Source organism: Oenanthe melanoleuca, chromosome 1, assembly GCF_029582105.1.
Source record: "Oenanthe melanoleuca isolate GR-GAL-2019-014 chromosome 1, OMel1.0, whole genome shotgun sequence".
Taxonomy (NCBI): Eukaryota; Metazoa; Chordata; class Aves; order Passeriformes; family Muscicapidae; genus Oenanthe; species Oenanthe melanoleuca.
In genome coordinates, this window is record NC_079333.1 from 3,316,299 (window position 1) to 3,340,903 (window position 24,605).

Here is a 24,605-nt window from a genome sequence, read left to right on the forward strand (position 1 = left end):
AGAAATTTCCCCCAAACTGCTGGCACTGTGCTCCCTTTGTCAGGATGGGACACTTCTAAGCCACAGGAAAGCCCTGAACAGTATATAGAAATTTTCTGGCCTTTAAGAACAATATTTCTCATGGCTTCTAAGGCATTCTGGTTTAAAAAGAGGGTGAGGAGAAGGAACTAATTCCCCACTTCCATCCTTCCAGCATTTTCCTGCAGTGTGCTCCTCCACACACTGGTTAAAGATGAACCTTGAGGGTCTGAGCACTGACTCTTCTCTGCCCACCCTCCTGCTCCCTGTTGCTGTTTAGAGAGAATTTAACCCTGTGTTTGGAGCCCCTCATCAAGATTTTGGCCCAAATCAGTGCATGTGCAGCTCACTGCCAGGACTGGAGTTGCCAGTGGGTAAGGAGCTCAGGAAAATGTCATTTATGCCAGCAGCACAAATGTCCCTGTAAGAGATGATTCTCTGCCCTGCATCAGGTTGATTGAGGCTTTTTTTTTTTTTTTTTTTTTTTTTTTGCTGTGATGACAATAAAAATGAAGGCAATATTTATTGCAGTAGTTTATACACATTTGTGTTGTCCTGATACCTCTAAGCCAGCACTCTGTGTGAGATTCTATATGGTGTGGATAATAAGACAAATTAGGTATTCCAGCTACAAAAACACAGAGTGCAGGGAATGATGTGCAGTTCAGCTGCAAAAATACAGCATTTTTGTGACATTATGCTCAGCCCTTTTTCCCTGAGACATCTGCTCCCAGGTCAGTGTGGACAGGACAGCCATTGCCAATGCAGTGGAGTCCATTGCCTTGGCAATCAGGAAATTTGCCTTTCTGCAGGTGCCAGTTTTGTGCTTCTAGAAAATATCAAAGCTAAATGAAGAAAATTGGACTGTCAAAATCTGTCAAATTAGCAGAGATAAACACAGTTTGATGGGGATGGGGAGGATTTTGTTAGAGAGAGTAAAAACATATATGTTTTTTATATATTAATTTCCATTAAAGAGGCAATTTCACAGCTTAGGACATTTCAATAAGAGCCTTTCCATTTGTGTCCTTTTCAAGTTAAAGTATATATTTTATTTGACTTTATTTATTTCCATAACTGTCATCATCATCTCTGCTTTTCATCCTGGTAGATTCTCTGAATGGTCCCTGTCAGAGAATTCATTGATCCAACCCTAATTTTTCAGGTGTGTGTATAAAATTGTGCATTACACACTTGCACCACTTAAGGGGGAGCAGCAACTCAAAATTCCTGTGGGAACCACCCTTGGATTTCCTGTTTTTACCATGTTCCTATCCTGGTATCACAGGTGGCTGGATGCTTGAACAACTATTTAAAAATGAGAGCTCATAAGTGGCAGGATAATTCATGAATCCATGCCTAAGTTCTGTGGTCAATCAAGGTTTATGAGATTTTTTTATGGATTCTTATTATGCAATTATAAAAAAAGCTGTAAGGATGCACTCTCAGAAAGTCTCAGCTGGTAGGATTAGGGGGGAAAAGTCCTTTTGCAGCAAATCTGCTGAAAGAAACAACTGAGATTTTGTGCAGTCTAAGTTTTCCCTAATCCAGTACATCCTGTATTCCATGTAAAGCATCACTTCACAGTATGACTCTCAGCTAGTGTGATAATTCATTTACTAATGCAAATGGAATGGCCCAGGAAATAGCCCTCCTTTAAGCAAAAAAAAAGAAAAAAAAAAAATAAAAAGGAAAAAGGAAAAAAAAAAAACCTTTTTGTAGGAAAACTAAAATTTCTTTGCTGAGCAGTGAAAAATTCAGAACTTTGTACTATCTGTACTTGTTTTTCTTACATGCACATCAACCTATTGCAAACCCCTTAGTGATATTTTATAGCCTAAGGTTGAGGTAATTAGGGAAAATCCCAAACTGGATGAGCTGCAAACTGGATATGGCTGATTTTGGTTATGGGTCAGGTGCCAGTGGGACAGGCAGAAATTCAGATTTTCAATAGTCCCCAATAGCAGTGACTGATTTGATATTGACACTTGGAGGGAAGTTGGTGTATCTGTCAGCTGTAAACATTGAGGCAAAAATAATGTTTTTAAGAGGTTGAAAATTGTGAATTGTGCCATCCCTGATGCTGGATGTGGCACCTTGGTGAGATTTGTATTTGTTTTCTGGTTGGGTTTGTTTTGATTTTCATTTCCCTGCTTACAGTCTGCTGCAGCTGCAAGAGTTAATGCAGTGCTGAAATGGAGATGCTGCTGAGCAGAGGGGGAAAAGCCTTCCCTCCCTCTGCTGGTCCCCAGGGGCTGCAGGATCCCTGGGATGGGTCACTGGGCTCTGAGCTGGGGCTGGTGAGCACAGCTGGGCTTGGCCAAACAAACATCTGGGCAGCTGCATCCCACCCAGGCTGGGGCAGCTCGCTGTGCCTCAGCTCCTGGCTCCTGCCTCTCCCCTGCAGCCAAAAAAAGGACTTTCCATCCAGCATGGAGCCCTTTGTTTTGCACTTCTCAGCCGAGGTGTTGACGTTTGTCTTCTTTTGGTTTATTTCGTGCAAGGCTCAGCCACAGACACTCACACAAATAAACAGACATGCAAGGCTTCTGCCAGCATATTTACTTTTCCAGTGTGAAACTAATGAGTGACATATTTCTTTAGCAGCTGCCTTGGTTGTGCAGCCCCTTCCTGCAAAGATCATGCCCTGAGAATGAGAAAGAAAAAAAAAAAATAGTTCAAAACCTGGCAGAATGATAGCAAACATATAAGTAGAGCTGAACAATTAATTGAAACAATAAATGACTCACTTCAGCAAGACCCTGAGTGAATCCCAATCCTGCACTTCCTGTGCTATGTGAAGATTCCTGATAGTGTTTATTTAAATGGGAAACATTCTCTGCAAGGAAATGGGTAAACAGAGACCTCAGAAGTTCAAAGCTAAGGTCCTGCAGAAGAAATACCAAAGCTCAGGGCCATGCCCTTAATCTGTGCACACCATTGGGCACAATTCTTATCAATCAAAGATCTGTCTCTCAGTGCTTGTTCACATTATTTGGTCTTATTGAGCTTGCAAAAATTGATCTTGTGTGATTTTAGCCTGTAGGAACTTCTGTCTCTTCAAGCTTTAATGACAGATGAAGGTAACATCAGATTTACCTGATTTACCAGTGGCTGACTGGTTTTGGTTCTGTCTTGAAACAAAAAAAAAAAAAAAAAAAAAAGGAGATGGATGTATCTAAGCATAGAAGAAATTATCAAAGCAGTTAAAGACATATTTAAAACTGCTTGTCTGGTATTCTGGAAGGCTCTGGAGAAACAATTATCCAAAGACATTTTCTGGCTGCAGCAATCAGTGGAGGTCAACCCTTTTATTTGCCAATACCTTCTGCAGTGTTTATGTGAGTTAAGTAACAATAATTTTCTTCAGCATGGATGTTTCCAGCATGTGTGAGACAACTTTTGCCAAACAGATGAAACAAGAAGACATCTCCAAAATGTGCAAGTGAGGCACAACCTCACATTTACAGCAGGGACAGCTTGTCAATAGAATTGTTCCTCTCCCAGCAGTGTCTGCTGGAGCTGCAGACAGAAAATCCCAGAGTGTCAGAGATGCCTAAAATAATGACAAAGTTATTTTCAAGTTATTTTCTAAGGGGGTATCTTCTTCTGCCATGGCCTGACAATAAAGCTGTCAGAGATTTGAGCAGGCAGCTGGCCCCAGAGCAGAGTGCATCAGATCTGAGTTTTCCCAAGTCAGACACAGGAGCTGTGGCACAAATAACTCTGAGAACACTGGAGCTGTGCTCATCATAGACTGAGGGATGGAGGAAGTACTAACCCAGTGATAAATTCAGCTTTCTACTGACATTTCATACCTGGTCACTGCTTGGACCATGCCCTGTTGGACACCTGGACCCCACACTGGGATATCCCCAGAGCTGCTCTGGAAGCTGAAGGGTGCAACGTGGTCTGTGCTTAAAATAAATGTTCATCTTTAACTCTGCAGCAGTGTGGAGAACTTCAGAGGGCTTTGCATTGTTGATTTATTTCTGTTAGGAGTAGGATGAGCCCAGGAAGGTCCCTTAGACCTGAGAGTGCAGCTCAGTTTCTCTGCTCTCAGTTCACTCTTGGTGCCTCTCTTTCAAAATCATGTAATTCCAGAATGTAGCAGAAAGCAGTCTGAGTAGGTGTGGGGGTTTTATTTTGGGGAAAGTGTGTGTATGTGTTTTGATGTTGTTATTTTATAGGATTGTTTGGTTGGGTTTTTTTTCTTGTTTTGTTGTTTGGCATTTTTTTCCCCTCTATTTTTAACAGGAGAGATATTTTTCATCCTCTATTTGTGGAAGTGTCTGGGGAAATGGACTACCACAAAAACATGGTAAAATAGCTTCAATTTAGTGATAATTCAGCACCAGATTCTGTCTGTTTATAACAACTCCCAGGGAGTTTTCAGTCCTACTTTTCCCTGGTTTAAATCCCACCCCTGTTAACCACATCCACAGGACAACATCAGTGCCCATCAAGAAGTTTGCATAACCTGCACTGTTTTTATTTTTCTAAAGTGCCTGGTTGGGTATTGCTTGACAGGACAAAATATGCATTAAAAAATAAAAAAAAAAAGGAGGAAGGCAAAAGCCTGTGAAAAGTAATTTGATGCTTACAGCAGCATGAAAGTTACTCACAGGCACCACTGCTGCTGCTCTGCAGAGCTGAGACAATTTTAGCCCTTGACAAATTTAGAGCCTTAAAAGTGACACAGCAAATGCTAGCCAAGGTGCCTCCAGGGCATTGATTTTAAACACCTCAGCTTCACTTTGGTTTTCCATTTTTAGGCAGGAAGTTTATCAGAAAGGAGAAACACACAGTGCAGGAAAGGAGAGGCCTCTGGTCGTTTCCAAGTCAGCATTTACGTGACTCAGGTTCATTAGGAGGAGAATAATTTATGGTGGTGTGAATAAATAATAGCTGTGAGCTCTGACTGCCCAAACATGATACACAACACCCTGGAAAGCTGCCTTTGCTGTGTGCTGATTGTTGGTTTTTAAGTTCTGAGTGACTGTGGCAGGTAAGTCATTGGGAATAACTGATGTGCTCAGGTTTGCTTAAGCAGCACTTGTCAAACTGCATCTCCAAGCCAAGGTGAGACACGAGTTCAGCTCACTGCTGCAGTCACTGTGCCCTCCCTGCCTGCATCTGTTAGCAACCAGGCAAGATCACATGCTGAACTTAAAATATCAGTGGTTTGGTGTGATCTGCTTTGCACAAAATTGCTGTTTTATCAGCATCCCTCCTTGTGGAAATCAATTTATTGAGACATCAGGCAAGTGAGCAGCTCATCTGGGGAGATCCTCTGTCAGCTAACCCTAAAAGCAACACAAAAATATTTTCTTCCACGTGTTCATTTTGTGTGGGGAGGAACATTTTCAAGCTGTTGTTAATCTCACCACGTTGGCTGCTCCTCTATCAGCATCCACAGTGGGAAACACTTCCTTTGTTTCTTGTTGCAGCTTTACTGAAATGTCTCTTTTCTATTATTTTTTTTTTAAATCATCAAAGGGAAGAGTGTTGCATACTTTTCTTTCTGTCTGACACAGAGAACCTTGAAACTTTGTCATGAAAGGAAACTATCTAAAATGTTGCTTTGATTTTCAGTCTCATCTCTTTGTTGTTTCTATTGAGGGACCTTTTGAAAGGCAAAGATTTTTTACTCTGTCTCTTGCAAGGAATAAAAATTTTTGGTTAAGGAGATAGCTGGACAATTCCAATTTTTTCCCTGCAGGTTAAAGCCTACATTTATTGTACTTTCTGAATAATTCAGTTTTCTGAGTTGTTTCCAGGGAGAAAAAATAAACAAAAATTGTGTGAAGAGTAGTCCCATAGCTTGCAAGAGCAATAAAAAATTTCTGTCTGTTCTGCCACCTTTTTTATTCCAGGTGACAACACGTTCATGAAATTTCTCCTTGGCTGCCCTCCCTGTGATATCCAGGCACTATTAGAGGTTCATTAGAGCTGTGTGGGAAGGAAGCCTTGGCCCTCTTAATCTCAGGCTTCTGACAAGGACACAATTGCTTTCAATGTCACAAATGAGATTTAGGTTTTTTCATGTCTTCCAGCCCTCTGACAATGCAGGTTTGGGTTTTTAATTTTTGATGTGAACAACTGTTCTTGATTGGATTAAGAACATAAAGGCAGGAGGACACCAAAACCTCATCCATGTATGGGGATGGATGGGTCACCATGGGTTTGAATCCTCTCTTGAGGTGGTGACATGGATTTCAAACCTTTATTTAGAGTTCATTGAGCCTGCCAGTTCCACTGCTCAGCACTCATCTTATAATCAGCTCTTCTGGCCTTTTTATTTTTTTTTTCTCTCTTTTGCATGTATGCATGGCAAGATAAACCTGCCCAGTGAATGACAGGGTGAAATGAGTAGGTGGTTGTTGTACCTGAACGTGGTTTTATCCTGCTTTAATTTCTCACAAAATATTTGTATTATTTTTAACAGGTTTTGTGCTGTGGGGAAGTTGTTCCCTGCCTGCATTTGTGCTCAGTTCCATATCCTTTGGTTGCAGTGCTCTCATCTGAATTTAGCATTCAGTGAGCAGTTCTCTGTGGCAGTCATATGCATAACTTCTCACCATCTGGCATCACTATGGCTACTACTGGCCCAGTGGAGTTGCCATGGCAGTCAATGGAAATTTCTGAGGGTGACTTCACAAATCCACACAGGACAGAAAACCTGTCACTGCAGAAAAGAGCTCAGCACTGAAGCATGCTCTTATCTTTTTCCTCTATTTTTGTTTTGCAGAAAGTGTAATCCCCACCTGGCAGGTGGGGACCACTGTGTCCAGATTCATCCAGTGTTTCTAAAGGGGTGGAGAATTGTAAAAATAGGTCCAAGAATTTTAAAATAGGTCATCCAAGAGCCAGGTGAGCAGCCTAACTCTGGTGCCATCCTTGAGAAAACAGCTGAGGCATGAAAGCTTAAAGGTAGGGGGGGAAATGAGTTATCACAGCATCACACTCACAGATCTGGGAACAGACCTTGGCTGTTACTGGGGAAAAAAAAATGAAAAAGAGAAAAAACTCCCTCTAAATCCTTCTGTGGTTAAGTTTGTTTTAACAAAGGTATGAGTGTGTTTGGCATCTGATTAATGCAAGTCCTCCATTGTTGCTCTGGCTTTCTCAGGAGTCAAAGAATTAAAAGGTTACATTGAACAAGGTTTTTAAATTAGCTGAATGCCTGTAATCAAGGGCAGGATTTGGCCTGGTGTCTTGGCTGTACTGATGTCATCTGCTTCATGTGGCTCTAGTACAATGGAAATACAAGAGTAGTTTCATCCCTGTGACCCTCTTATGAGTGAGACCAGAACCTCACTAGGAAAAAGAGAGCTACAATATTTCAGAGTTATTTTCATGCAGACTTTCTTACTATTATCTTTTTCTCCTCTCTTCAGTGTGTTCTTTTTCTGTGTATTAAAAACCACTTTCCCTCCTCTGGAGAGATTTTCCCTATCCCATGCCCTCTCTACTCCCAGCTTCCCTGACCCTCTTTTTACCTTTCTTTTCACACGATACACAACTTGGGTTGTTTTCAAACAAATGTGAACTTTTGCTTTGTTCTGATTTTATTTGTGGCCTGAAAAACAAAGCACATTAACTTGAAACAGACACTGAATTGCCTATGGGGGTAACTTGCAAAGCACTGATGCTTGGAAAGCTCCCAAAAGAAAACAAAGCCCAGCAGTCTTGCCTTGTTTGTAGAGCTGATGGAGATCATTGACTCCTAAACCTTTGCCATCTCCTTCCAGCCAGCCCCCTGAAATAACAAATACATGGGTTATGTCAAACAGTTATGGTGTTCTGAATGGTGAGCCAGGCAGGAGAGTGACGTGGGGGCTGTTCCTGCACACAAACACTGGCAGCTCATTTTGGGGGCAGCTCTGTCATGCACAGTCTGAGCTGTTTGTTCCCACTGGGATCCCAGGGAGAACAGCCCAAGAAAACAAAGCTCCCAAATGTGGCCTCTGCAGGGTTTGTTTGGGTGTCCCCATGATGAGCTCAGTGCTCTGCAAGCACAGAAGTCAGGGCTGGGTGCCCCAAATGTGACTTGGAAAGCAAAGCTGGCAGGGAATGCTCCAGGCTCAGGGCAGGGTGGGATTTTGTGGCTGTGGTCTGCCACCCCTCAGTGGCTCAGAGCATGTGTGATGTGAATTTGAATTTGTGGGGCAAATGCAGGCCAATCGTGGCACAGCAGCGTTCATCAGCTGAGGTAAATATTTTTCTGTGCCTGTGACTCAAAATGAGAGAATCAACACAGGCAGGTGCTGCAGTGTGTTATTTAAATAGCTTGGAATGAAGCAATTGCTCACTCAAAATTAAAAGTTTGATAGCAAAACTTCACTTCATTGTTAAAGAAGTTTAGCAGTTTACACATATCATAGAAAAGTGTCATTCTTTATTGATGCCAGGCTGTTCATGTAGCTCCAAAGTTTAAACAAGGGAAACTTTGCAGCCTTGAGGGTGGACCTCAGCTAGAAGGAAGAGGACACCTCTAAATACAACTTTGTGTAAAGGCATTTTCCTGCTCAAATGGGAACTAAAAAAGGGCTGCTATAAGAAATGCCATTTGTTGCTACTTCTGTTTTGGAAACAGCATTAGTGTTTTGCTGCTGCTGGTAAAACACAGGGCACAGCTCTTCTTTGAGTGTCTCCCAAAGAAAAGTGATAATATGGATTCTGGCTGCTTTCAGCAGGACTTGCCACAGGCTGAGAGTGTGTTTGCTCCTTACCTTGATCCATGAGGATGATTCCTGCTTCTCACAGAGCAGCCAGAGTGTGCTGTGCCCCCAGTGCTGAGCCCTCAGGTGGCAAAGGCTCCTCTGCAAAGTCTGCCATGTGTTTGCAGGGCTGCATGCCACTTACAGTGTGCAGTTACACTAATGCAGTCAGTCCTATGAATTAATGGGGATATTAATCACAGAATCCTTTTTTTATTTCCCCTTTCCTTAAATGTGTTTCCTTCTTTTGTAAAGGTTTTCTTCTGCTTCCTTCTTTCCCTGTCCCTTTTTTTTGGACATGATAAGTCCAGTTATATAAACACCCACCTAACAAAACCAGCCTGTGATAGACAGGCTAAAGGAAGAATTGGGTTATTCTCTCTCACTCCTTGTACACAATGGATGACTTTGTTAATGAGTGGGATGCTGAAAACTTCATTTCTGTTCCCATGTCTCTCTGGAGTGGCAATGGAGTCACCCTCCTTTAAACTCTGCCAGGAGACACCAGCCCTGAGAATTTCCTCTCACAGCACTCTCTTCCACTGCATTATGCAAATATATTACCTGTGTTCACTGCTCTCAGCATTCCTTTGTCAGGCCCCATTTAGGCAGAATTACTGAAGTCATCTAGGTAATAATATGAAAGAAAATAGACTCATTCAATGACAGATTTTGAAATTGCAATTGGCCCTTGAAAAAGTAGGTGAAGTGAGGGACAGGTAACAGATGGTGGTGGTGGCTAATCTATTATTTTACCACATGGGGGTCTGAGCCACAGATTTTCATGCTGCAAATAAAGGAGAAATTAATCACTGTATGACAATACATTGGTTAAAAAGTGCAGTGATAATTTGACTCCATCCAGAAACCATATGCAAGGAAATAGGCTCCAAAATAAGAGTTAGGGTGGTTTTTGTGGTGACAGACATCACATGACTTCAGAGGAAAAAAGAGCTCCACCATTGAGTTTATACAGAAGAAATGAATTTTCTGGCTATGGTAAGGAGATGTAAAAGGAAACCTACATGCAAACACCCCATGGACTCTAATAGGAAATGATAGCTTCTCTGTGGAATTACATCACATGCACAGGACTCTGTAGGATGCTTAAAAACAGAAATTATTTCATTCTGTGTTATTTGACAGTCTCTTAGCTGGCCTTTCTTTGCTGAGGGTAGAAGTGCTTTGATTACTGCAGGCCTTTGTAAGTAAATTCCATTCTACTATAGTAAACTTCTACAAATATATGTATTGAATGCTTATTGCACTTTGTAAGGTTTTTCTACAGAAGAAACACACAAAGATTACTTCTGTCTATTCTATTTCTCTGTAAATGCCTCCTTAAAATGCTGTCCAGGTGAGATCATTTTTCCATTGGTCATCCAGACTAAGGTACAAAACTTCCAGTTAACTTTCCTGCTATCTTCACTCTTGTTAACTATGGTAAGGACCAGCTCTAGAACACTCTTGTCTCTATCTGACTATCAGAATGTGTTCCAGAACCCACTTCAGATGAGGAAGGCTTGATTTTAGAAACAAATTTTGGTTCACACATGATCATGACTAGAGAGAAGGTGGAATACAGCTTGAGCTGCAGCAAATCCACAGCCCTGCCCATGCATTGGCATGCAGAGAAAAACTCTGAGAAGGGGTCAGGACTTGGTCCAGTGCACTATAAATATAAATAACCTGCATTAGTGGTTTTTGGAGGGGCATGCCTATGTATGGGAGTAGGAGCAATAAGAAAGTTGGAGGTCAAAAGCCAGCCATGAAATTTTGAGAGGCTAAAGAAAAGCAGAGGTGAAAGCTGCATCTCTGAAAAAGACTTTCCCTTTGTAGCCATGATTCCATTCCAGAAAGGGCCCTTTCCTCTGTGTGTGTGTGTGTAGAAGGAAATAAATATGGACAATTTGGTGATGTATTTCACACATGAAGTGCTGACAGAGTTATTGGAGATATCTATCTCAAACAGGTCCCCTAGAACTTCTCCTGTGTCTCTACATCCAGATAATAAAAACCACCACTAAAAAGAAGGAAATTAGTCAATCCTGAATAAAACTGTTGCTCAGATTAGCCTGATGTGGTGGTTAGTGGTTCAAACAGCCCTGGATATAACTTCTTTTATAACTTCTTTATAACTTCTTTTCATTTAACTTCCTTTGAACACTGACCCCAGTGTAACCCAGGGTGTTTAAGCAGATTTTTTGTTACTGAGGAAGGTGTAGACCAGGCTTCTGACATTGTCTTTCAAACCAAGGGCTGCAAGTGAGTTGAACCTTAAAATTACTCAATTTGCAATAATAGTTTGTAACAGAAATCCTAAAAGTAATCAGAAGAGTTTTTTAGTGTTTCTTTTGTTTTTTCTTGCATCCCCATATTAATATTTTCCTCATCTGGCATTCCTTGAACTTCTGTGTTACCTCTAGTCCTTCTCATCAGTAGAAACTTTACTCTGTGAATTCAGGTAGTGAAGTATTTAGTATATTTTAACACTAAAGAAACCCCAGTCTTGACAAAGAAGCATGAAATACAAGCTGCAGTTTCAATAAAAATTGTAGCTACAAGACATGATCTATTCAGTACTCATCAATCAGATTTTATGGACAGACATTTAACTGCTTCAATGGGTGACATCAAACAGAGAGTCTGATCTGCTCAAAACACTGGAGATGTCTTTCCCAATGGAACACTCACATGGTAATGTGAATAATTTCCTTGGATTTTTTTGAAGGTTTGATTGTACAAACTTGAGAAAATGTCCACAGTTCCCCTTGGTTCCTAGAGAGCAGGAAGGAAGGAAGGTGTTCCCTCAACAGCAGAATCATATTTTGCTCACATTTCAGCCTGTCTGTCTTTAAATGCCTCCAGGTCAGTTGAGGAATATTAATTTGTTCCTCAGCCCAGAAGGGTGCCCAGTTGTTGGGTCAGCTGTTAAGAAAGAGAAAACAGTCCTTAGCACCAGGCAGCTTGCTTTCTTCCATTTGCTCAGATTACAAATGATTAATCAGAACTAAAAACTTCCTACAAGCAGCAGTCCCATGTTTGAGGAGAGCCCACACTGTCCAACTCAATGTATGCCTTTTGTGAGGCATCATTTGCCATTATTTTGTGTTATTTACCCAGTAGCAGCCCCTGGATGAATTAGCTCATGCTCTGCTTTAACTGGTACTGTCAGACTGGGTACTTCAAACAGGAACACACAGCCCCTGTGTTATTCAGGCAAGGAAAGTTTATTACTCCACATTTATAGAGCCCTGGTTCTCCTGTGCCTAATAATCACACAGGTCCTTTACTAGCACGACCAGGAAATGAACTCACATCCATTTCTTCTAAAGAAATTCAGACTTACAGATTGAACATGAAATCACAGCTTCTGCAGCTCTAGGAGAATAAATTGTGACTTTCATCCTGTTGCTCTACAGTGTATTTTAAAGCTGTTCTGGACAGTTTGGCAGCTGTTAGAAATCTGTGTATCACCCTCAAAGCCAGATGAGCTTCACTTGTTCACAGAGTGTGCTGAGGACTTGGCCTCTTCCAGTTCCTGCAGAGCAAGAAATTCAATGTGCTCCAAGATTTTGGAGCTGCCTAAGGTGCCAAATGTGTGTTCCTGAGATGCTCAGTCCATCTGAAACTCTCAGCTCCTGAATCAAAAATGAATAAAGGAAATTAATGAGCCAGAATTTAAACAGAAACAGTAGAATAATCACCTTGCCAGTATTGGATGGTCCATGGTGACATTTAGAGGACAGGTTGACTTGGTTGCTCTCTGAAGAATTTCTGTGCTTGGAAGCTCAGGTTTTCCTTCTCCTCATGGACAAACATGCTCCAGTGTTTCAGGAAATCTGCTTCCCATCAGTGAGGCTCCTCCATCTCGATGGAGTCCCTGGATTGCAGCTCTTTGCTCAGCTGGAAGTTCAAATCTCTCTTGAGAATTTGATCTGGCAAGGCAATATGCACATTTTCTCTACACAAGGCAAAGGCTTAAGGACTATTTGCTTGCCTCATCCTCCTCCTGGGTGACTGTGCTGGGCACAGCCAGCACTTGTCCTTCCTGAGGCTGGAGAGGAGAATCCTGCTGGGAGGGAACAGCATCAGCCCTGGAGCTGGGTTTGCACATCCCACCCTCCAAAGAGCTCCAAAACCTCTCAGTCCTCCAGGGGCTCTGACCCAGGTGCTGTGAAAAGGAGAAATGGATTTTCTGAGCGGGAGGGGCAGTGCTGTGTGCAGCTACTCCAGTAAACCAGAGTGGTTTCCAAGGGCTCAGCTGTGGCACAGCCCTTCTGCCTTACAAACACAGGAAAAGCAGCAGCTCACACAGGTGAGTGATCCTGTAGTGCTGCAGCTCAGGATGCACTCCATGGAAGCACTTTTCTACATCAGTAATCAAATTCTCCAGCTCTCTCTGGGCTGGCTTTACCTGCTGTAGGAGATGGCAGAAACAAAGGCTCCACTGCAGGCTGGTCTGGGTTTTAAGAAGAAGTTCTGGCTGGCCACACAGCTCTTGGTCTCATCCAGCTGGAGCTTCTCACATTGCCACAGCTGAATTTAATGAATTTGACAATATGGACTGAAATCTGCTTTTCACTTGAGTTTTTATTGGAAAAGAATTTTTGCCCCCCACTGGATTTTGAAATTCGTGAATTTTATATACTGTGAGTGTGGGTGGGGGAATTAAAAAAACCTAAGCATTTATTGATTTTAGGCCTACTTTTTAGGAATTTTGAGGCTTGACATAGAGCTGAGGGGTTTTAAAATGCTTTGAGGTGATGGTGGCACATCCTTGAAACTCTTGATACATCACTGAGGAAAAAGCAAAACACAGGACACCCTTTGCATGTGTGCTGTTATCTGGAGCCAAACTGTGGAAGTGAAAGGGATTGCTTCTGCTAAACAGGAGGTGTTCTGGCCTCTGGGTTTGGGAGAGAGTTTCTAAACTCAAATTTCCTTTCTGTCAGCTCATGTAACCATAATTACCAGGCACTGGTCCCTCTTATCCCAGTCCCCTATCTGACATCTGTGCAGAACTCTGAAATCCCAAACATACTGGTGTGAATCTGTGTGAGTGTTCTGGTTGTGGGAACTTTATTTTTTTTTAATTTGAGGGATTTATTTCTCTTTTTGTGATCAGGTGCACAGCACACTCCTGGTTCCCACACCAGAGAGGAAGCAGCTTCTTGCTGTACACTCTCCTGGGCAGTAATTACAATTTCTCAGGAATGAAGTTTAGTTTGTAACTCAACATTTCCCCATAGCACAATTGTGCAGCACCTATACAAATATTTGTTCCTGTTATATACTTGGGGAAAAAAAATCCCCAACTTTATAGCAGAAGTCAGAATAGGTGTAAGGTAGTCACAGGAATAAAACCTTTTATTTCTCTGTCCTTGAATCTTGTACAACATTCATCAAAATTGTTGTAATACTTCCATTGACTTCTGTAAGAATAATTGCTAAATATTTGTAGTTCCTGGTGGATTTTAGATTAATGTCCCTTAATCTATTTATATATTCAGCTGGCATGGTAGAGGCACAACAAAACTGTCATCCTTGCCTGGGAATAAAACTTAGGGAGCAGCAGCATGAGCCCCAATTCCTGTGCCCCTCCTGCCCTTTTACAACTCTGATAAAGGAATGAAATAATTTTTTTCTGATTAACTTTGTACTCAATCTTCTGGTGTCAGGCTAGTACAGGTTATACCATCTTTTATTCTGTGTCAAACAGTCCCAGAGGAGAGGATAACATGACACATAAAGCTGTGGTGGCCACCACTTTCTCTTTTTGAGTCCTTAAGGATGGGCATTTAGAGAAGAACAAAAGCTGTGAGATCTGGATGCTGCCACCCAGCATTTCTTGGGATTATTGAATAGTTTCAGTATTATGCAAGTCCACAGCAAAAGAGATAGAAAATGGGAATGTAGAGCAAGCAACTATGACTTTTCCCACATTTTTATTTTAATTTCATATGGAAGGAAAAAAAAGGCCAGGATTAAAAATATTTTAGAAAATTTATTTTTTATTGAATATTCATAGCCTGCTGGTGAGAAATGCTGGGATTATTAAAATATGTGTTTCTCCCATGTGGAAATAAAGCCATCAGCTGTCTGTCCCCATCACAAAGAGATGCAAATGTCAAACTATTGACACAGTGGTGGCTCTTATTGGAGCTGTCACCCTTCACACCCTGCAGCAGTGCCCCAGACAGGCAGAGGTGTAGACTCAAAAAAGGTTTTTAAAAAAGCAAACTTTCATGGGGACTGTGGAATTTTTGCCTGTGTTTGGGTTGGAATGTAGCTGTAGGAACTATTTGAAACATTGCATTTTGGTGAGTGATGTTTCAATATAACCTGTTTGAGTGGGGGGGAAAAAAAAACCCTCAGTGTTTTTTGGGGGTTTTCTGAGCACCTATTCATTTGTATGATTTTTTTTTTTTTTTTTTAAGAGGATCTCCTTTTCATTTTCCCCATGTGGAGTGGGAGGCCCATGTTAGCTTTCCAGATGAAGTGATAAAATTATTTTATTTTGGGCTGAATGACAAGGGGGTCAAGAGCAATGAATTCATGATGACAAAGTCATGGAATTGCTTTGGTTGGAGAGGACCTTAAAACCCACCCAGTGCCACCCCTGCCATGGCAGGGACACCTTCCACTGTCCCAGGCTGCTCCAGCCCCATCCAGCCTGGCCTTGGGCATTCCAGGGATCCAGGGGCAGCCACAGCTGCTCTGGGCACCTGTGCCAGCCCTGCCCACCCTCACAGGAAACAATTTCTTCCTAAAATCCAAACTAAACCCATTTTCTTTCCATTTGAAGCCATTCCCCCTTGTCCTGTGATCCTTCCTCTGGTCGACTTCTGAACCAAAGATTGTCCACGGGGTTCCAAGTAAAACAAAAATTGAGATTCATTTTAGCTTTTTACAATGCAGCTGCAACTTTATGTTTTTGTGTCCAAAGAGGCCTTAAAGGTAATGGCATGTGAAATTGTTCCTCTGCAGCACTTTGGGTCTGTGGGACATGAAGCTGCTCTACCTCTGTCTGCAGAGCTTGCAGCAAGGAGAAGAAAATAGCTGTAGAGAGCCAAGTTTTGGTTAACTTTAACAGGGAAAAAAAATTAGCTAAAAAAATAACAACATTCTCAAGTGCTCACTACTCAAAAGTTAGTAATGAAAAGTTAGGAAATCAAAGCCAAATCAGAAGTCTTAATGAAATAAAAAGTGGTGCTCTCTATTTGAATTCCAGTGCTAAGCTATTAAGCAGCACATTTCCAAATTTTTCAAACACTGGGGGTGATGTGGCAAATGTATATTTTACTGTGCTTTGATAGTAATTGTATTTCTGCAAAAGAGATTTGTGTTGGTTATCTGTTGAAATCCAGCCAGGTCTTTGGTGGAAAAACCCTGCCTTTTGTCTGTGTTTCACTTCTGCATCTTCAGCCAGACTGTTTCCATATAAAAAACGTGACTGGAATTTGCAGGTATGTTAGTTATTGGTGATTTCACACCTGCTGAGAAGCCAGACCTTTGACAGCTATAAACAGATGCCTCTGTAACACATTTGGTTCTGCTCAGAAAGTGGAAATGTTGTTTTAGTCTCTATTAAAATAATAATAATGAAACCATAGCTCTACCCTGAGTAGTAAAACTTATGCATTCACAGTCAGGAAAAAAACCTCTTCATGATAAAACTATTTATATGTTCATTCAGAAGAAATATTTTTTGCTTAAGTTATTTTTAACTGCACTTTATCTGGTGCAAATATTGAGCAGAAGCAAAGTTGGACTGAGGATGTTAAACCTGTGATTTTTCATCAAGCTTTATCTTCACCTGGAGTTTCAGGGTCAAATCCAGTGGGTCTGCAGGCAAAGTGCATTACCTGGGAAATATTGTTTTTCCATCCTTTAGGTGTGAAAAGAGAGGTCAGATATTCCATAAAATAATCCTTGGTTAAAAAATTTTAACTTCTGAAAATTGTTGTGCTGTAGCAATCCAGAGTGTAGACACAGATGAGCTCCCAAATTGAAAATGACCCAGACAAAGCCCATGAGGCCTCAGTTAACTGCAATCTTAATTAAAGCTTGACTGTGGGCAGATAAATGAAACTAAAATGTTCTTTAAAAATGCTTTGGGGTTGTTACAGTGGTTAGTAATGCTTTGCAATAATGTGTGTGCCTTTTCAGTAATAAATGGATTGCATAAATGATAGATGTAGAAGCTCCCATAACCTGATGAGTTCATTATGGAATTAGGTCTTTAACTCACGTGCAAGAATAATCATAGAGGAGGAATGTTCATGCTGAAGCTGGTTGAAAAGAATGGTAACTTAAAAAGCTTTAGAAGACATCAGAAAATCTTTAAAAATCAAGTTACACAGGTAACAAGACCAGAATGTGCAGAGAAATCTAAGTTTTGATTTATTTATTTTTAATTAGTGAGTGCTCTGTGTATGGCAGTGAAAAGAACCATGTTTGCCAGTGTTTCCCACTTAATGTACTTTATGAGAAAAGTCCACATCCTGAAACATTTCAATCTAATTGCCTCTGACATGCCTGTGTCCATTTTAATATTTTTTAATTCTATTTTATGTATTTCTCTTCTTGGTACCCAGTTCTTCCTCCATCTCTGTTCTCCCTCACTTTCAAGTGACCTTTCTTGCTGTTTTCAGCTTCCTTTTCCTTTCATCAGTGGGGATTTCAGTGGGGGGGCACTAAAACCTGCAGAGCCTCCTTTGGTGGGATGTTTGCTGTGCTGTCATTTTGAGGCTGCCTGTTTGGGTCAGGAAGCTGAGAGCTGCCAAAAAAAAGCCAAATCCTCTACCCTCTGCTATCTGCACACCTCCAGGCTTGGCTTCCCACCCTGTCCAAATTCCTCTGTGCTGGGAGAGCTTTGGCTGTGATCTGGATCCACACTTCACTTGAGTGTGGAGATTAATTAAGTGAGGGATGGTACCCAAGACATTTATAATTAACACCTTAAGAAAGTCATAAAGCAGGACTCCAAAGATGAAAGCTCCCTGCCTGACTGATTTACTAAATCACACATTCCCCCTTGACCACTGTTTTAAGGGTACAGTCTCTGCCAGCTCCCTGCCCATGCTTTGAGAATTATTCACTGCAGAGCTTCCTGCACTATCAACAGCTCAGCATTTTTTCCCAAGCACGTTAAATCCTTTGAACCTGCGTGGCTTCATGAGATCTGATTAAACCTTTTAGACCTACAAGAGGATATTTTGCATGTTGAAGGATTTAACCTCATCCTTAAATCTTGCTGGCTCACAGGGTTCCCCTCATGGAAGGTGTTCTCCTGTTTCTGTTTTCATCCTGGAAAACTGTGATGACTCTCAGAGGAAGTCTAAGAGGGAGCAAGTTACTTTGAACCTTATTTTCTGCTACAGGGTGGGCACACTTTTCAGTTTCACTGAAAAATCACTATAAAAAAATAATAATTCTGGCCTCTTTCTAGGAGTTGCATACTTTTTCTTTTCAGAGAGAGTGTTTGGAGTCTAGTCCAACACTCCTGAAGTCTAAGAGAAGCAGGGACAAGAAGAGAAGCCAGCATGGCTAAAAGCAGACTAAGGAGGTTATTAGAAGTAATAAAATACACCCTTCAGTCAGTGGAGTCCAAATGGAGATTGCAGAAAAGATAATAAACCTTCTGGCAACCTAAATGTGAAGCCATAATAAAGCTGGCCAAAAACGATTTTGAGGAGGAAGGGTTCAAAATTTAACAATAAAACTTTTTTTTTTTTTTTTTTTTTTTTTTTTTTTTTTTTGATACATCAAAAGCAGGAAGTTTGCCAGCAAGTTGATGGGGACAGTATATAATTCCAATGTAGAAAGACCATTGTAGAAGGACAAGTCCATAACAGAAAGCTGGAAAGTATCAGAAGGGGGAATGCTGAGTTGCTGGGGACTGTCCTGAAGATCTGCTGACACTGGGGCAGTTTGGTAATAAAGTGGATTGGAAGAAATCAACACAGCAGAAGGGGTAAGGGCCATGTTGTACCAGTGCAATTTGTGCAAAAACTCTAAAGAAACTGAAGGAGCAGCCACCTCCTATGGCACATTACCTCTCCATCCATCCTTGGTTAAGAGATTTGTGATATTCTGTGTCTGACTCTGCTTTTCCAAAAGATTTCAGGACAATCAGGCAATGATAAATATCTGTCTGACTTTCATATTTCCAAACTGATCTAATATTCCTTTGTTACAGTCAAAACAGCAACAAAAAATCCCAACCCAAGCCCATGCTTATTGCAGGGCAAACAGCTCAAATTTCCAGCCTCAGTCCTTTTGCATTAATAATTGTTCCAAATCCAGTTGAAGGGTAATATTGGAGTTTTATCTTTGCTTGATTTTGACAGGAGACCACTTTCTGTTCCAGCCTGGAGTTTTACCAGCTCCTTCAATCTGATTCAGATTCATGCACTGCCCAACTGGAGAGGAAGAAGCAATTCCACCTAAAAACCAAACAGGGACTGAGAGACATTTGGTGGTTCATATTTAGGGGAGAAAAGCTAGTGTTCCCCTTCCATGTGTATCAGTGTGGCTGGTTTGGAGGGCTGGCCTCAGCTCTGCTCCCTGTCCCCAGTGCTCAGGGGGAAAATAAGGATTAAGTGATATTTTTGGTTAAGACATACAAGAGCCACCTGGTCCCTGCCTGATCACCAGTGTAAGTCAGAACAGCCAGCTCATATCCAATTTCCTCTGGTCCCTCTGGAGCTCTGCAAAGCAAGGAAAAGGCTCAGAGCTCTGCACTTCATCTCTTTCCTTCAGCACTCCCATTCCTTGGTACAGACACTGCCATCTGCATGGGGGACTGAAGTACATTTGTGGACAAAAATCCATTCTGCCCATCTTGTACCTGCTAAGCTTTTTCTTAACAGAAAATGACTTTGCTTGGCCCTTTTTTGCCCTGTTTTACAGTCAGTGCCATAAACAGGCTGCACATAAACATTCCTGGGGGCTGTGAGCAGGTGAGGTCTGTGTGGAAGGGATGCTCAATAATAGCACAGAGCTCCCACTTCTGTGCAGAAAAACTCTTCCTGCCTGTGTGGTACAGGGCTGTGGGGAGATGAACCCCAAATATCTGATATAAACCAGAGGGGCTCATTCCATCCCAGTGCTTCTCAAATACACAGAATGGTGCTGGTGGCAATATGTGGGCTTGCTGCTTTCAGTTTAGGTCAAGGTTTAATTCTACTTTCCAGTTTCCCTTTTGAGAAACAGGGTGGTTGTTCCTAGCTGGAAAATTTTGACCAAATTATCTGAACATAAAGATGAGCTTTACCAAAAATGGGGATTTGGAACTTACTTAAGAGGACCTTAAACACTGACTTCTGATCCCTAAGCACATCTCATTTGTTTGTTTGTTGTTTTATTTGAGGTTTTGTTTTGGTTTTCCTCCTGTCATGAATGGCACATGGAACTGTAAATGACATCTCCAGGTGGTTGTTGCATTTGTTACACTTTGACCTGCTGTTCCTCTTTACTGTCACACACAAAACCTTCTGGGTGCTGTGGTGCTGGAATTGCCTGCAAAACCTTCAGGAACAAACAGGCCTTTCAGAGATACTGGAGCACATAACTGGAAAGGATCACCTGCTTACCTGAGAATGCCTTCAGAGTGTATTACTGGTAGTTTTTTGTGAAATATTTTGGGTTAGCTAAAAGAGAAAAGTAAGTAGTTTTTCTTTAATATACTTCAAATATATCCTTTTTTATTTATGATGATCATAGCTGTCTGCACTAATGATTTTTTACTTTTATCTTTGCAGTTCATAGGATAAGGTTTTTTCCAATTTTATGAAACTTGCATAATTACAATTTTGTAATTTTTCAAACTGAGACAGAGCCACCTTAATTCCCTTTAATTCACAGGCAATATGACTTGTGGAAGGGAGGATGAATTTACTGAGATTTACTTCAGATGTACTAGAGTTACTTCATGAAATCTTCACATACAGTTTCAGATGTGCATCTAAACTAAATCTCTAATTTTTACTTTGGTGGAGGGAAATCCTCTTTGCCCATCAATTGAAATAAAATAAGAACTTCACAAGCCTGCAAATGGCAGGGCTTGGTTAACCTGTACCACAGCTATTCCTGAGGATCACTGTGCTGCTTCTCCTGGCAGTGTTTCTGCCAAAAAAAAAAAAAAAAAAAATTAAAAAGGCAGAAATTACCGTTTTTACACCATGTGGGTTTTAATCCCTGAGGGCTGCAGGAGAGGAGGATGAGGATGGACGTGGAGAGGAGGAGGAGGAGGAGGAGGATGAAAAGGAGAGTGAGAGTGAGGATGAAGGAAGAGGATGAGGGTGAGGAGGAGGATGAGAATGAGGAGGAGAGTCAGGGTGAGGATTAAGAGTGAGGATGAGGACAAGGATGCAGATGAAGATAAGGATGAGGATGAGGATGCAGAAGGAGTATGAAGATGGGGATGGGGAGGAGAATGAGGATGCAGATGAAGATAACGATGAGGATGAGGATGAGGATGAGGATGAAGATGAGGATGAAGACCAAGATGAGGCTCAGGATGAGGATGAAGATGAGGATGCAGATGAGGATGAAGATAAGGATGAAGATGCAGATGAAGATGAGGATGATGAGGTTGAAGGATGAGGATGATAGAGGATGAAAGATGAGGATGAAGATGAGGATGATGAGAATGAGGATGAGGATGCAAATGAGGATGAGGACGCAGATGAGGGTGGTGAGAATAAGGATGAGGATGAGGATGCAGATGAAGATAAGGATGATGAGGATGAGGATGCAGATAGAGATGAGGATGATGTGGATGAAGATGATGCGGATGAGGATGCAGATGATGCGGATGAGGATGAGGATGCAGATGAGGATGATGAAGATGAAGATGAGGATGATGAGGATGATGAGGATGAGGATGCGGCGCTCTCCCGGTGCCGCAGCGCCACCGCGCGTCCCCTCCCGTCCCCACTCCGCCCGTTCATCTCCGGGAGCATCTCCGGGACCGGGAGCATCCCGGGAGCATCTCCGGGACCGGGAGCATCCCGGGGATCATCTCCGGGACCGGGAGCATCCCGGGAACATCTCCGGGACCGGGAGCATCCCAGGATCATCTCCGGGACCGGGAGCATCCCGGGAACATCTCCGGGACCGGGAGCATCCCGGGGAGCATCTCCGGGACCGGGAGCATCCCGGGAACATCTCCGGGACAGGGAGCATCCCAGGGAGCATCTCCGGGATCGGGAGCATCCCGGGGAGCATCTCCGGGACCGGGAGCATCCCGGGGATCATCTCCGGGACCGGGAGCATCCCGGGAACATCTCCGGGATCGGGAGCATCCCGGGAACATCTCTGGGACCGGGAGCATCCCGGGAACATCTCCGGGACCGGGAGCATCCCGGGAACATCTCCGGGACCGGGAGCATCCCGGGGATCATCTCCGGGACCGGGAGCATCCCGGGGAGCATCTCCAGGACCGGGAGCATCCCGGGATCATCTCCGGGACCGGGAGCATCCCGGGGAGCATCTCCGGGACCGGGAGCATCCCGGGGATCATCTCCGTGACCGGGAGCATCCCGGGGATCATCTCCGGGACCGGGAGCATCCCGGGGATCATCTCCGGGACCGGGAGCATCCCGGGGAGCATCTCCGGGCTCCTGGGCATTCCCAGCCCGCGGGGAGCGGAAACAAATATAGGGAAAATAGAGGGGAAATATAACCAAAAATTAAAAATAATAATAATAATAAATAAAAAATAAATAGGGGTTCTGCCGCCTCTGAACCCCACAGCGATGCTGGGACATCCCTTGGCACTTCGGACATTCCCGCATTGCCCGCCCAGGAAATTCCCTCCTGAGCAGCCTCAAAGAGGTTTTTCACAGATAGCCACACGTGTACATCTATTTACCCCACAGCAAATCTTACTAAACCTTTAATAGCCGACCTTACCCCTGGAAAATTGATTTATGGAACAGCGAATGGATGGATAGATGATCCACAGGGAAAAAACAAACAAACAAACAAACAAAAAAACAAAACCAAACAAAACCAAAACAAACAAAAAAAAAAAAAAAAAACAACAAAAAAAACCCAAACAAACAAAAAAAACCAAAACAAAACAAAAACAACAACCAAAAAAAAAAAAAGCAAATCAGCACTGGGAAGCATGTAGAAAGATCACCAAATTCCAAGTTGATGTTTCTGGACTGATAACATTATTAGGAAATATTTTACATAAGCCTAGTTTGTGTGTTTCCAGGTAACTGTGCTGGGTTTAACAGCTCATATACACAGAATAAGATCTGGTGTATCACATTATATCAAAGCACTGAGTGAGAAACTGGCAATTTCTCACCTAAAATTATCCATGAAAGGATTTTTGCCAGCCAAGGTGAAAATTCTCCAGTGGGGAGGATGATGTGTTTTGTCCCTAAAATATGGGATTCTCCACAAACACAGGCTCCACTTTCATGTGAGAAACATCCCTTTCTCGCTGGTTTTGGCATCTTAATGAACCACATTTGCCAAGGAGGCAGAGGCAGAGTGTCTGAGTGGTCACCCCACTGTGGCTGATGTCAGACACATGGCACACACACCATCCCCTTCTGTCCCCTGCCCCACAATTCACAGTGCTTTGTATGGGATTTCTTATTTGTGCTGTCTCAAACATGGAGTGTTTGTGTTCCTTTTTGGATGAACTTTGGTTCTGACCCTGCTGAGGGTGCATTGCTTGTTTTGGAAACACTTGCAATATCCCCGGACTGTTTGTTTTCCACCCCAATATGCTGCTACATTCCTGCAAGCTTTCTCTGGTTGTAATGCAGTGTTTGGCCAGGAAACAGAGAGTACAAATGAAAAACAGTGCCCCAGTCTTAGGGAAACGTAGTGAAACTGTGACAGAAAGTGTTTTATTGGAAACAAGACAAAGATTTCTAGAGAATTAATAAACAAGCAGCTGCTCAGCATCTCTGCAAGACCATCAACTCCAGATGTGTATTTCCTGGAAGGATCAGAGTATTTTGTTTAACTCTCTTCCTCTGCCCTCAGCAGGTAGGAGAAACAGAGGTCAGGTCTGGTGCTTATGTTCCAAAGGAGATAATTAGATATTTAATAAGTGCAGCAACAATACAATTTGCATGAGCAGCTAACCATCTACAGATTTTTTTCCAGTATTAGATCCAAACCACCGACTTTCTCCAGGTATCAGCACTTAACAGCACGTAAAGAGTCAGGCTGCAAAGGGGCAGCAGCAGGAAAACACTTCTCCCCTGCAGAGACAAGCAGGATCTGTCTAATGTCAGTATTGAGTCTCTTTTGCCAGTGCAGTGGAGTTTTGGAAGGGTCAAGACCTGTATTTTCTGAAACAAGGGCCCAACTCCCCCACAAAGAGACAGAAGTTTCAGAAACAGTGATGGAGAGCAGAAAGCAGACCCTGGTCCCCAGGAAGTCACAGCACCATCAGCTTCTTGCACTGGGAGAGGTGGGACTTCAGCACCTGAGGTGGGGCCAGGTACTGAATTCAGCAGCAGCTGGTTGTCACCTCAGTCTAGAGAGGAGTTCTGCTATCATCTCCACCCTGACAGTGCTAAAAATCCAGATTCTCCATGAGAGCTGACACCTCTCCCTTCAAAACTACATCCCAGAAGGATACAACCTCTCAGTACAACCCTGGAGGTGGATATTGCCTGTGGAGAGACCAGACTGGGAACAGCAAGGGACTCTGTTCTCCCAGAAGTGCAACTTGAAGAGCTATTGAACAGAAGTATTAACACCAAAACATTGTTGGGTGTCACCAGGTGCTTTGAATCCCAACAACAGAAGCAGAAAAATAAGTGTGAGGCAAATGTGAGATGGAGGCTCAGAGAGGCACTGCCTCATCCAGAAGCAGGA